At 37.6% G+C, this 12902-nt stretch overlaps 1 protein-coding gene across 1 annotated transcript in view; it reads left to right on the top strand.

Moving 5' to 3' along the window:
• The window catches only part of chst8 (carbohydrate (N-acetylgalactosamine 4-0) sulfotransferase 8), a 177843-nt gene that overhangs the window by 85431 nt on the left and 79510 nt on the right, over positions 1-12902 (top strand). The gene's annotated exons all lie outside the window — the stretch shown is intronic.

Raw genomic sequence — 12902 nt, 5'->3', positions numbered from 1 at the left:
TTAGTAACAATGCAATAGGTCTAGGCTACCGAGGGCTTCCCATGATGCACTGTGTTTCTTCTTCACTCATCTTTTTCACTCACTGTGTGTTTATACACCACTCTGCATTTAATCATTAATTATTGTTAACCTCTGGCTCTCTTCTACAGCATGTCGTTGCCCTGTCTCCCTCCCCTCACCCAGAACCGGGCACGGCAGATGGCCGCCCCTGTCTGTCTGAGGCGTTCTTCCTGTTAAAAGGGAATTTTTCCTTCCTTCTATCGCCAAAGTGCATGTTCACAGAGGGTCCTCTGATTGTTGGTTTCTCTTCTGTTTTCTCTGTATTATTTTGGTTCTTTACCTTACAATATAACACTCCTTGAGGCAATGGTTGTTGTGATTTGGCACTACATGAATTCAATTTAATTGAACTGAGTTTAACATTCTGCCACACAAACCTTATTAGACCAGGAAAAGGCAGCCCAACCAAAACTAGTGTAATCGTACCAGCAGATCAGCACTGAAGTCTACACCACGCAGTAGCCACCTTTAATTAGCCCATGTAAGCCGACCCATATTCGTTGCACGAAAAGCTGTTCCTCTCACTAAATTAGCCTGTCAGTCAAAGTACATTCCCAAGACTCTCCCATTTCCCTCTGCTGCTGATTAATGGCATAAAGTGAGTTTATCAATGTGCCATATGCGGAACACAATTCATTACCCTCATCTCCAGGATTCAGCAAAAAGCATGTCCTGCTTCACTAGGTGTGATCGTCCAAAAGCACACACACAGTAATAGTGCTTGTTAGTATGCTAATGCAAATATCAGTTTAACACACACCTACAATTTTCCAAGGAGCATGTCATGAGACAAGCAAGTATCCCCTCCAGGATGACATGCATCATGGGAGAGGGAGACCAGGAAGGCTAGCTATTAATCAAATCATCCACAGCTAACAAGCCAAGCTTATTTTTCTTGCTGCACCGGCAAATATGAGCCCGGGGATTCACAGCTGGTACATATGCAATAACCCCAGGGTGACTTCACACAAAATGGAGGCTATACTTGTTCACCAATCTGATTATTTTACTGGCTTCAAGACACTTTATCAGTGATGATTCATACAAAGCTTACATAATGATTGCTCTTTTGATCGTTGCAGTAAATGAGATTCTTTGGTGGTAACTAATGTCCAAGATTTTCTTTTTTAAATACATATTTTATGAAAAAATAAACATTCAGGAAAACAAGTATTCTTAAATTCTCAGTCAAATGTCAGCTCTAATTACACAACATGTTCCAATATTTTAGCAAATAAATGTTTTAAACATTTAATTTAGAATTGCGCAGTCTATCTGAAACTCTGACCTTTGTAAACAATGTAAAATTTCATGTAAACTCTACAGACAATTTCCATTTGTTTAATTCACATGAATTTATTACACTTAAATTAACTTGGGCAGCTGTGTGCGCTCTATACATAACCACAAAGGATAGAGACCCTTGCCCCTTGCACTGTAAAATCTAGTGTTGCTATAAGTAACATCACTTTATCTGGTAAACCAAGGCTTCGGTGACTCCTGAGTAGCTGGTGCTGCCTTTTATCCTTGTGTCTCTAACTTTATCTTGGCAGATGTATGATGTCGTCTGAAGCCAGAGCTCCCAGTGAGACCTTAGAGACAGCATGAACAGAGAGTTGCTCCATAGTAAAGAGATGCAACAAGTTCAAAGGAGAAGCCTGTAGTTCAGAGAGTATGTGTGAAGTAGTTACCTTAAGGTGCTGGAAAAGCCTAGACTTTGCTTTATTTGTGGCATATATATTCTCACTATAAGCTAATTTGGCTCTATGATGGAACATATTACACTGCCTTAGCAATTCCTTAAATCCCAGCGCAAACTGAGAACATTTTCTTCATGAAGGGTATATGTAAGCTATTTAGCAACCACCATGGACAGGTATCAGGACCATTGCTGATGTACCTTTTGCTTCTAGTAATGTTGCTCTTAAATCATGGCTTTTATCTTATTAAACACTATCTAGTAGTTTTCTAAAAAGTAGATCACATTAGAGAATAGGTGTGCAATAATCATATTAAGGCAGGTAGTTAAAATTACTTTAAGATGACATTAACTTTTAAAGACATTTGTAATGTCTTGTTGAGCTAGTCTTATGAGCAACCCTGCTAACAATAACAAGCTTACAGTGTAACCAAACATGACCATTTGTTTAAAATAGTTAGTGTAATAGTGTATGAGACCAGTGTCCTGAATTGTAATAAACAAATTTCCTATAAATATTGCACGCTATAATGTATGCTTTATTTGCCCATGAATCATTAAACCTTAATATTGCTGTGATAACATCAGCCTGTTACCCCCTCTACTCTAAATGTCCCCTCTGCTAACCTATCAGCACCGAGAGAGTTTCTATGGTTACAACGACTGTCTATGTCCACATGTGCACCTGCATCTCTGCAGCATCTCCTCAAACTGCAAAACTGAGGTGTGAGCACAAAATGCTTTTTGTAAACTGTGAGTAATAGGCTCAGGAGGGACAATTTTGGCTCTATAAAGGTTATTGTATGATTTGTAAACGAGAGTGAGTGACTTCAGAGAACAGATACACCTTCATCTTGAACTAGCTGTAACAATGATGCTAACCTTACAAATCTGTTCCAGTTCCTGACTAGATTAACTTTATTTAGGCTGCTTTGCTTTTAAATAAATTCTGAAAATGTTTGACATTAATGACCCTCTGTGCTTTTTGCATGATGCAAGCATTGAATAACTTCAGAAGACCGTGCAGTGTAGATGGGTTTTTACATTTGCACACAGGAAAAAAAGTACAATGCAATTTAAGCTTTGTTGGAGTTGCTTTGCTCAGCTTCTGACCACAGTTGAAAAATTCTTCCTTATTTAAGGAAATGCTTGAATGTAAAATGGCAATTTGCTAGAGTCACGTGAATTGTACAAGTAAGAGACATAATATCTGATATTTATTAGAATTTGCTTTCAAATAACAGAATCAAACTGAAGATAAACACACAATGTGCAAACAGAATTCTTGTTGTTTTCAATAGTACAGTTGTTATAGAAAGAATTTAACCACATGGATTTACATAAATGTACTTTTGATAAGCATTGGCCTTGAAAATATACAGAGTAGCCAATGCAGCCCAATTAAACACCATCAAGGAGGCATGTTTTACAATACATGACCCTTATTAGTAAAACCAATTCATTTACTTTAGTGAGAAACACAAATTGGAAAACCACATGGGAAATCATATCAAATCACAGTTTTGTCTATAGACTAATAGAAGTGTATGTTGGAATATTGGTTCGATTACATCATGGAATTACAGATTGTGATTGCTTGTGAATAAAGAGTCGACAGCAATTGCTTCTTATTTAATTTGCATGTCAAATGACTCAGGAGTGAACCCCCCACACCACCCCTGCCTTCTCATTTACTAGTCTATTACTGTAACCGCTATTGAGTAGATTGACACACATCTACGCTCACCATGTCTGTGTGTATTGTTACTATAATGCAGCAATGAAAGATTCTCAGTATAACATAATTACTTACAAAGCCTTTCACTATTGTGGGAAAGTAGTTTCTATTCAATCACAGTGATGAAATAAAGCGCTGATTTAATGAGTTATAAGATGAATATTAGAAGGGTTAAAGATATCTCAGTGGTTACAAAGTTTTTGCGTTTGTGTTGTTTTTAAATGCAGCTTATTCTTTAGCTGTTCTGTTATTGTGTATGTGCCTATATTTGAGTTTTGAGTTCAAGAGGATGGCTTTTTAAATGTTTTTGATGTGTTTTTTGGACATAAAAGTATGTATGGCTGTGCAGTACTGTATGTGTAGTTACTTGCTGTCTGTGTTTTCTGTTAACTTGCAAATCAATTTACTGCTGCTTTTATAGTGATGAAATGCGAAGCCTGAAAGAGGCAGTGAGAGAACATGATGGTGATGAATTTAATATCAGAGTTTAGCGCCGGGCGGAATAAACATGAAGCACATTATCTCATGATGAAGATGTTAGCCGGACTGACCGTGAATACTGAAAGCTTTTTTAAGTAGAGGTTTTGAGAACTGCCTGGTGATTGTGTTGCAAATCAAGAGGAGGCAGCAGGGGTGCAAACCGCTGGGAGGATAATAGACTGTTGTTTAAAGGGTCAGAGAAAACTAACTATACAAACACAGCTTCTATATTACCACTTACTCTTTTTCAATTCGACTCAAGAGGTAAAAAAAAAAAACGTTTCCTATTTTAATTTTTATTTTATTTGTTAGCTTTGTAAATGCTGGGCAGCATTCCATCTGGAAAGTAATTATGCAGGGATGAGTGTCAAGTATAACTCGTATGATGTTGGTGTGAGAGGAGCACTGGGAAAGGTCGCTGATTTATCAAACTCTAAGTGATGTGCTTAGAATGTGTCCATGTCTCCATGTTAAAACTATGTCCCTGCTACCCTTGGTACCTGGTTCATATTTAAAGATCCAGCATTGATTTCAACTATAATCTATTCTACTCACCACTATTTTAATCCTGCAACAGAAAAAGATCTGTCAGTCCGTTTGTCTCAGTGACACGTGTAGCAGACCTTGAAGTCATTATCCAGTTTCGGTATTAAAAAGTCCCCTGAGTTGGGACACTGTGTTACAGAGATCGCACCTCAGCGCTTATAAGGTTTGTATCAACCACAAATACACATGAATGGTGCCTGCAGAGCCAACAAGCTGCAAAAGGTTTTATAGCTACTACTGGCAGCCCCATTAAAATAACACTCTGAACTTGGCTATAACTCACACTCCTGCACATCTCTACATTGACCCATTGCTGCATAGATTGGACGTTTCTGTCAAAAGGTCTGCTGTCACTATAGGGGAGGTTTATGAGGCATAGCCAGAAGCCACGTTTATTTTATGACAAGCTTTTCAACTGGAAAAAAGAAGCAGCAGCAATATCATCAATTCCACCACATAGCCATGAAATATTCCTTTGTATGTTTGTTGCCATAATTTTTTGTGCGCGTGTGTGTTATTAAAGTTCTCGTTTATAGTTCAGCGTTGTTTGTTCAATGCAGTGCATTTAATTCAGGCAAACCGTCTTATGGTCTGCTGGACCTTAATGCACCTCTAGCCTCCTACACTTTCACTGAAGCTCTGTATCATGCTGCTGTACTTGTGTGCCGTTCTTTATATTTATTTATTTTCCCACACTGCTTCTTATGTTGTGCAGCCTGCCGGTCTACTGAAAACACTTTTTTAGACAGAATATATGACTACTACTTGAAAGAGTGACAATTTATCCTTGTACCTTCTTATTTTGCCTGGTGTGAAAGGTGTCAGAATTCTCAGATGGTGATTTATTAAGTACAAAATTCAAGCGATCTCTCCTGAGAGATAGCAGCATACAGTAATAGTTTCAATAAGACCAATATGCCAGGGCACTGCTGCACATAAGGTACCCTTAATTAAATCACTACTTAACACTATTGAGATTTGTTGTCTTGACACAGTTACTCAGATTACTATTTTTTGCAAGCCCAATACATGCACAAAACAATTGATGTGGAGTTATACAGATTTGCTTCAAGATTTAATCTTCGGGATTTCGATCTGTTCAACAGCAAGGAGGTAGCATCTTAGTAACCCCAAAATGTTGATTTGGTGTCTAAGTACACGGCAGCTCAAGGTTTCTCTCAGCGTTATGTCTGCTCTATAAACAAGTAGACTTTCTATTAAACTGAGTATCAACCTTGAATGTGTGCAGAGGCCATCTTGTCATCAGTGAAAGAATTCAGACCATGCTCACTTAGATTTTTATTTATCAGTAAAGCCTGTCTTATATATGGAGAGAACACAGACAAGACATGCATACTCTTTCGTTAAAAAAAAAAAGGGTCCTTTTCAGAGACAATCTTCCGCTACCTATAATGGCAGCTAGCCAGCAACATGACATATGACTTGTTGTTAAAGAAAAACATGTAATAGTTCAAAGGTTGCTTTTATTTTGAGTCTCATTTTCAACAGCCACATTAATATTTGAATGAATTTACTTTTTAATTTACTTTATCTTTAACTCACATTACTCAAAGCATATTAGAGGTGTCTCCAATCACCATTATTAATCATAATCATAAATAGACACCCAGTTCTGTTGGATTGGGCATCTTTTAATGTCTGTTTATAAGAGGGGACACCTGCAGTCAGCTGAGACTGAAGAAGTCACTTGGATGAGTGACGAAACGTTTCCAGATGTCCAGATGAACAGAATCAACTTTTGGAGATTTAATGTTGTTTCCCATTTATACCTGCTATTTACATGTGATTTATGTCTGTGTATGGTGCATGGATGATGACATCCAATCTGCAGGATTTAGCAAGATTCTATTCATCTTATCATATTGTGACCTTTAGACTCTTTGGGTGGGCTTTCTTTCTTGAAAATGTGGCCATAGAGTAAAGAAATTTATGTGGGCTTATATGGTCCATTTCTCTTAAGGTTATGTTGTGTTTTGTCCCATTCGTGTTATTTTTTTCTTTTCCTTATCTGACAAAATCTCCAGATCCAAGTTGCCTCTTAATGCCAACTGCAAATAGATGCTTTTAACTAAACAAGTCAATTCAGTTAATATCCACTGAATGTGTTTTTACTCTGATTACTTTACTGTTTCTCCTAGTAATTGCAAAGGATTGTAGATACCAAGATTCGTAGCTTTGTTGTCATTGATCTACAATCACAGCAGTTTCTTGCATAGCGTGGAGGCTAAAATAAGACATTAGAAGCCTGGCAGGTGTATTAAAGTCCATTAGGCAGATTTATTGTTCTTTCTAAGAATGCTTATTTGAACCAAACATCCATTTCACATTTCCAATGAGTCATGCTCGATTAAATTCAATGTGACCGAGGAGGGTGTTATTAAGCTGAGCGGGTATGTGAATTAATTAAAGTCCTACTTTTTAATTCAATATAAATGTCAAGCTCTTTGTGTGGCAGGATATTGAAATCAATCAAGCTTTAATATAACGAGATTCTCTCCCTGTGACAGGGATCCACACGTCTATGTCACATGTTGGCGGCTCATGTATCGTTGTGGGAGGAGGTCTGAAGACTCAGACTGTCTGTCCTCTGATCTAGAACTGTGTTTCCATGTTTTTGACACCAGCGCAGAAGCGTGGCATTGGAAAATAGCTCCTTCTTAAGAACAGTGAATCACAGCTGGAAAACCAGATTTGTTGTGGCTACTTAACACTATGTTGTCATTGTTGCTAGGAATATATTGCCTTTAGCATTTTGTCACAACCAACAGAAATTCATTGGCCTGAAAGTGACAGCTAATCCTCAGTTTTATATGTCCCTTTGTGGCAACTTTATAGGGTCTATAGCAAAGAAAGGGATTCACTAAGGAAAACAAACTCCCATGTACCAAACATCCAGTTTCTTGTTTTCCGTGAACCCAACTATAAAATATAATCTCCTTATACTACCACTCACCACGTAGCAGTAATTTCATGTGCATGCAGATGAGGTTTGAAATTGAGTGCATAAAATTGCTTCCATATGCATGACACTGACATCCAACACTGTCTGTCATGTTAGTAGGGTCATTATTTATATATGCAGCTGCCTGCAATAATGCACAAAAAGAGAAATTAGGGGGAAAAAAGGTTAAAAAGGTTAAAAATTGCATTTGATTTCTCCCTGTAAATAAACACAGGACTACCACCAGGATATCTAACCTGAAAATCTGTATTGCCCTGGTGTTTTTACAGGTATTTAACTTCGTTCAGGAGTAAGGAGGAAGTAGCAGGAATAAAATGTGATTTTATCAGTTTTCTTTAGTGCATAGGGAACGTAACAAAATTAATCTATGAAAAACATTTCAAGCTGTATCAGCGGTAATTCAATTCAATTCAATTCAATTTTATTTATATAGCGGCAAATCACAACAAAAGTCGCCTCAAGGCGCTTCATAGATACAGAGAAAAACCCAACAATCATATGACCCCCTATGAGCAAGCACTTTGGCGACAGTAGGAAGGAAAAACTCCCTTTTAACAGGAAGAAACCTCCAGCAGAACCAGGCTCAGGGAGGGGTGGCCATCTGCTGCAACCGGTTGGGGTGAGAGAAGGAAGACAGGATAAAAGACATGCTGTGGAAGAGAGACAGAGGTTAATAACAGATATGATTCAATGCAGAGAGGTCTATTAATACATGGTGTCACTATGACAAAATCTTGGAACTGATTTGTACCTAATGGCAATTAAAATGTACACAGGCCAACCACCAAGTCACAATATCCAAGCTGCCTATCTGCATGGCCCTGGTGTTTCTTTGGGTATTTAACAGCTTCATTCAACAGTAACGACCCAACAAATCCCAGTTGTGATTTTATCAATTTTCATTAGTGCACACGGAATGTACTCAGATGAAAAACCAGAGGTGATATCATGCTGTATCAGCGGTAATAATGTCAGTAAAAGTGAAATGTATACATAATAATGACTGTCTTTTAATCATCTCTACCTCTAGCCAAATCATTATCACTTGGTCCAGTTGAAAAGTTGCAGGTAGTAATCATAAACCAATTTATATTCTAATGAGCATGACATTAGATGGAAGTGTTGAAAGGACTGTACTCAACGATGCTAAGCAAAAGAAAGTTCTGAGCCCCATTAAAGGAAGTAGAAAACCAGCTGACTATGATTTGTGGTAATTGGCAAGGCGTTTTGCTTGAGTGCACATACACAGCACATTCAGTCACACTGTGTGGCTTCAATTCAAAAAGCAGCAAAAAGCATAATTATGTTTATTACTTTTCCCCACACAAAGTGAGTGCAATCGATCCCTACTGGATGGTTTCAGTCTCTCACAAGATATGACACTGGGTAATATAACACCTAATTATTTTTGCTGACTGATCTGGAGCATGGCAACATTCACGTAATGAGCTGCACTTCTGCCCTTCCCAGCTGATTTGTTCCCCACAAGTTACAGCGGATTGGTTAAAATAGGGGCTTATGTGAATTTAAATCCCCTGGCAAAAAATAAATAAAGTGCAGCACTCAAGGCAATAAGAGTCATTTGTGAACCAATTTTTTAAAGTGGATATTCCAAAAAGATGTTTTGATATAAAAGGTTAATATTCTAAGTTGTGATCATATAAAATAATAGATTTCCCTAAAATTAGATTAGTTTCAAAGGTTGAATAAATATGAACCATAACTGTCAATAAATTCCCCAACACAACAGAATTTGTATAATGTCAATGATTTGCCCAAAAAAAAATACTACCAAAGGGAATATGGTTGAAACACTATATAAATACCAAGCCATAACTGGTTGTAGTAATAAATACAAATTCAGCACTGTAGATGGACAGATGTTGACTTGACATGCCCAAGTCCAAAGAGTTAAACAAAGAGTAATACACAAGCACTAGGAAACCACAAAGGGGCACATAAGGAAACAAGACAGCAAAATAACATGGCAGAGAGAAAGCTGATAAACAATCTGAGGAAGGGCAGATGTAGAACAAGACACAGGTGAGCATAATCACACAGGTGAAGATAATAACTTACAAAAAAGGAAGTAATAAAAGAAAAGACAAAGTAAAACTGAAAATAATCCATTCATCCACCCACCCATCTATTCATTCATCCATCGATGTTTATTTTAATTCTTTTTTTCCACACTTTGTGTAATACTTCAGTTTGTGGTGCTTGCACAGTCAAGTCACAGTGGCAACACTTTACACCAACTACACGTTCAAATTCCTCCTAGGGGATCGCCCCACCCAAAAAACTCACCTTAAGTTCCACTCCTCAGTCTGGCTCCACGAGAGGGCCCCAGTTTCCCACTTCTGAACTAGGTTACAGAGTTCTGAAATTTCTGCTCCATTGGGATTTTTCCAAATCACTCATTGTACCTTCCATCCACTGGGACCAGTTTGCCATGGGAGACCCTACCAGAGGCTATTTCCCAGGACAACAGAGATCACAGGAACAAACCATGTGCGCGTGTCTGTCCGTCTGTCTGTTGGGGCCAAAGGTTTACCACTTCTTAAACTTCATTACAAGAATCCACTTCCTCCAACAACCAATTTTCTTTTTTTGCACACTAAACTGAAAGTGCCAGACTAATTGTGCTGAGCATAGACTGCAAATATATCGGCTCTAATTAATTAACAGTATGCTGCCTTCAGTGCCTGTGAGAAATATCAGAATTAGCTGAAATTTGTTAGTGGGGATCGTGAGAACTACAATGTGTCAACAATATAAATAACACAGAATGGGAATGGTCACATTTTATGTGATTCTCAGCCTGTTGAGATATTCATAGGCAGAAAATGTGCAAACTTTGAACTGAAGATGAAAATGTGATGTTTGTAATATATCAAATTAACGATATTAGAAATTAAGTGATTGCCACAAAACATTTTATTAACATAAAAAATCACTTAAAATGTATTTTTTGAGGCTATGAAACCTATTTGTTCCAGGTGGATTCTCTTTTTTCCTCCTTTCACATTTACTGCTACACCTTTGAACAGAAGAATTAGTGCTACATAAAGGCACTAGCTGTACTTCAAACGAGTCATGTGTCAGAGAGCTGGAGGATCAATGAACCTAAGCCTTAATCCATTTTCTTTGTTAAACATGAACATTACCGTGCTAGTCTGCTTTTTGAGGTCAAAATTAGCTATACAAAAGAATCTATAACCATGTAGAATTTTAGCATTTTAATAATTATAGCGCATCATCCTCCCATTAAACCGGAGTACACCACTATAGGCTATTATGCAAATTTTCACTGCAGTGTACAGGTGGGAATTTGCACTGCTGCATAACATTTATTATATGATGGACACCTTTATTCCAAATGCCTCAGAGTAATATTACTGCAAACCATTCAGCTATACAGGTTTTGCATTTCAATTTAGCGTACTGTTCTGTGATTGACAGCTTATCTGAACAGATCTGAATTGTCAGTCCCACCTGCACTATTCCCAATAGTTCAAGGCAAACATTAATAGGTATTTGCAAATGGTTTTTGAGCTAGCTCTGATCTGTTTATTCAAGTCTAGAAATCCATTGCTAATATCTGTGTAATTAAATATTTAAGACAAACTCCCATTAACTGAGGTAATTACTGAAGATAGATGGTTGGCTCTGTTTCATTACTGGTTCAGAAGATAATTATATTTGCTATCAAAAGCAGCTATATGTAATTCTCAGTGTAAAGGCCTGGTCAGTCAAAATCAGATGTTTTTCTCTGGCATCACGACATATTTAAAATGCAGACTGCTCCTATTCATTACATTTAAAAAATCATTTTGTCAAAGCGTGCAATGTTTTTAACCTTACATGCTAAAATCAAAGGGCAAGCTGTGACCAGGCAAATTTGAATGCATTATGCACTCGTGTGACCGTGATAGTTATAAACATCAGCTTTTGAAAAAGCAACAGTAATGCGCAGAAAAGAACCCAAGGTATTTTCCATCAGTTTTAATTAAAACCATAAGACAATGTGGTTCCCATAAAACACACGTTTTTGTCTTTGAGCGTGGTTTTTTGTTTCTGGAAATCATCGCTGCATAATCACAACAAAAAGCGTAATAGTTTTGTTTAAGAGATGCTAATAGATTAAATTAATTATAGGAACATTCACTACCATTTGCACAATGTTTTAGGGAAGAATATGTATGATATGCGGGTTTATAGTGCAGCCACCAGTGATTTTCTTAATTTCAACAAACCAGACCATGTTAAATGTAGATTAATTGGAATTAAGGTGAACACTTAATTCATTATAATATAATTTTCCTAATGTTTTATTTAAGGGCCCTGTATAATTTATTAGATCCCCCACAATTTATTATGAAACAGGAATGCAGGGCATGAAACCTAAAAAGGAGACAGGTATGAAACGTGTTCAAAACCAATGGCTTGGATTCAGTTCTTACATTTTGAACTCAAAAATTCATTCTTTATTCCATCCTTTTTGCATGATTAAAATGAGCAATTCAACAAATGTAAGTGTACCTTATTTCACCTCATCTGATGATACAAACCACCCCACACTGTTCCACACATTGATTTTGGTCGATTTTGCCTTGGGCAAGGCCTCAAAGCCAAGCTGTATTTGCTGGCAGAGGCTAGAGTCCAAGGGCAGTCCTCACTGAGGCCCCAGGGATGATGGCTAGGGGCAGGAGCAGGAAGACACAGGCCGATAAAAGACCGCAGGGTATGGGTCTTGCATTAATTAGAAAGTATGGGGTTTAGAAATAGCTATTAGGAAGGAAAACGAGTCTGCAGGGATTGTCTTGAGATTCTCTTGAATCGACCCTGGAGATTTCTCTGTTTCATGGTGAGTGAGGTTAAGTTGCTCTTTGCCTTTTGCTGTGTCCGGCTTCTTGACACAGAGTAATGTGCATAATGTGATGTAAAAGCAGAAGAATGTGGTTATGCATATAATGAAGCAGAACAGCAACACGGCAGCACTTCACACTGTATTATATATAACAATGACTTGGAAAATTATCGTCATTTTTAAATTTGGGGGGAAATTTGCAATAATGACTTCGTAAAGAAATAAATCCTCAAGTACTTGTTCTGTATGTTTCTTTTTTCCTTCATCTGTTTGGCAGATATTTAAAATATAACATGAACATTCTTATATCTGTTCATGCTGTAGTAACAGCAGAGGGACAAAGTTGATGAGCCATACCATGAAGTTGGGAAAGTGTTGTTGAAGCTGGGTTAAGACAAAAGGTGACAGTAAGTGAGCAGCAGTATGGCTTCATGACAAAAGAGCACTACAGATGTGGTGATTGCTTTGAGTTTTGATGGAGACGTAGAGAGAACGTCAGAAGGAGCTTCACTGTGTTTTTGTGGAT

This window comes from Rhamphochromis sp. 'chilingali' (genome assembly GCF_963969265.1).
Source record: "Rhamphochromis sp. 'chilingali' genome assembly, chromosome: 6".
Classification (NCBI taxonomy): Eukaryota; Metazoa; Chordata; class Actinopteri; order Cichliformes; family Cichlidae; genus Rhamphochromis; species Rhamphochromis sp. 'chilingali'.
This window is presented reverse-complemented; position numbering and strand designations above follow the sequence as displayed.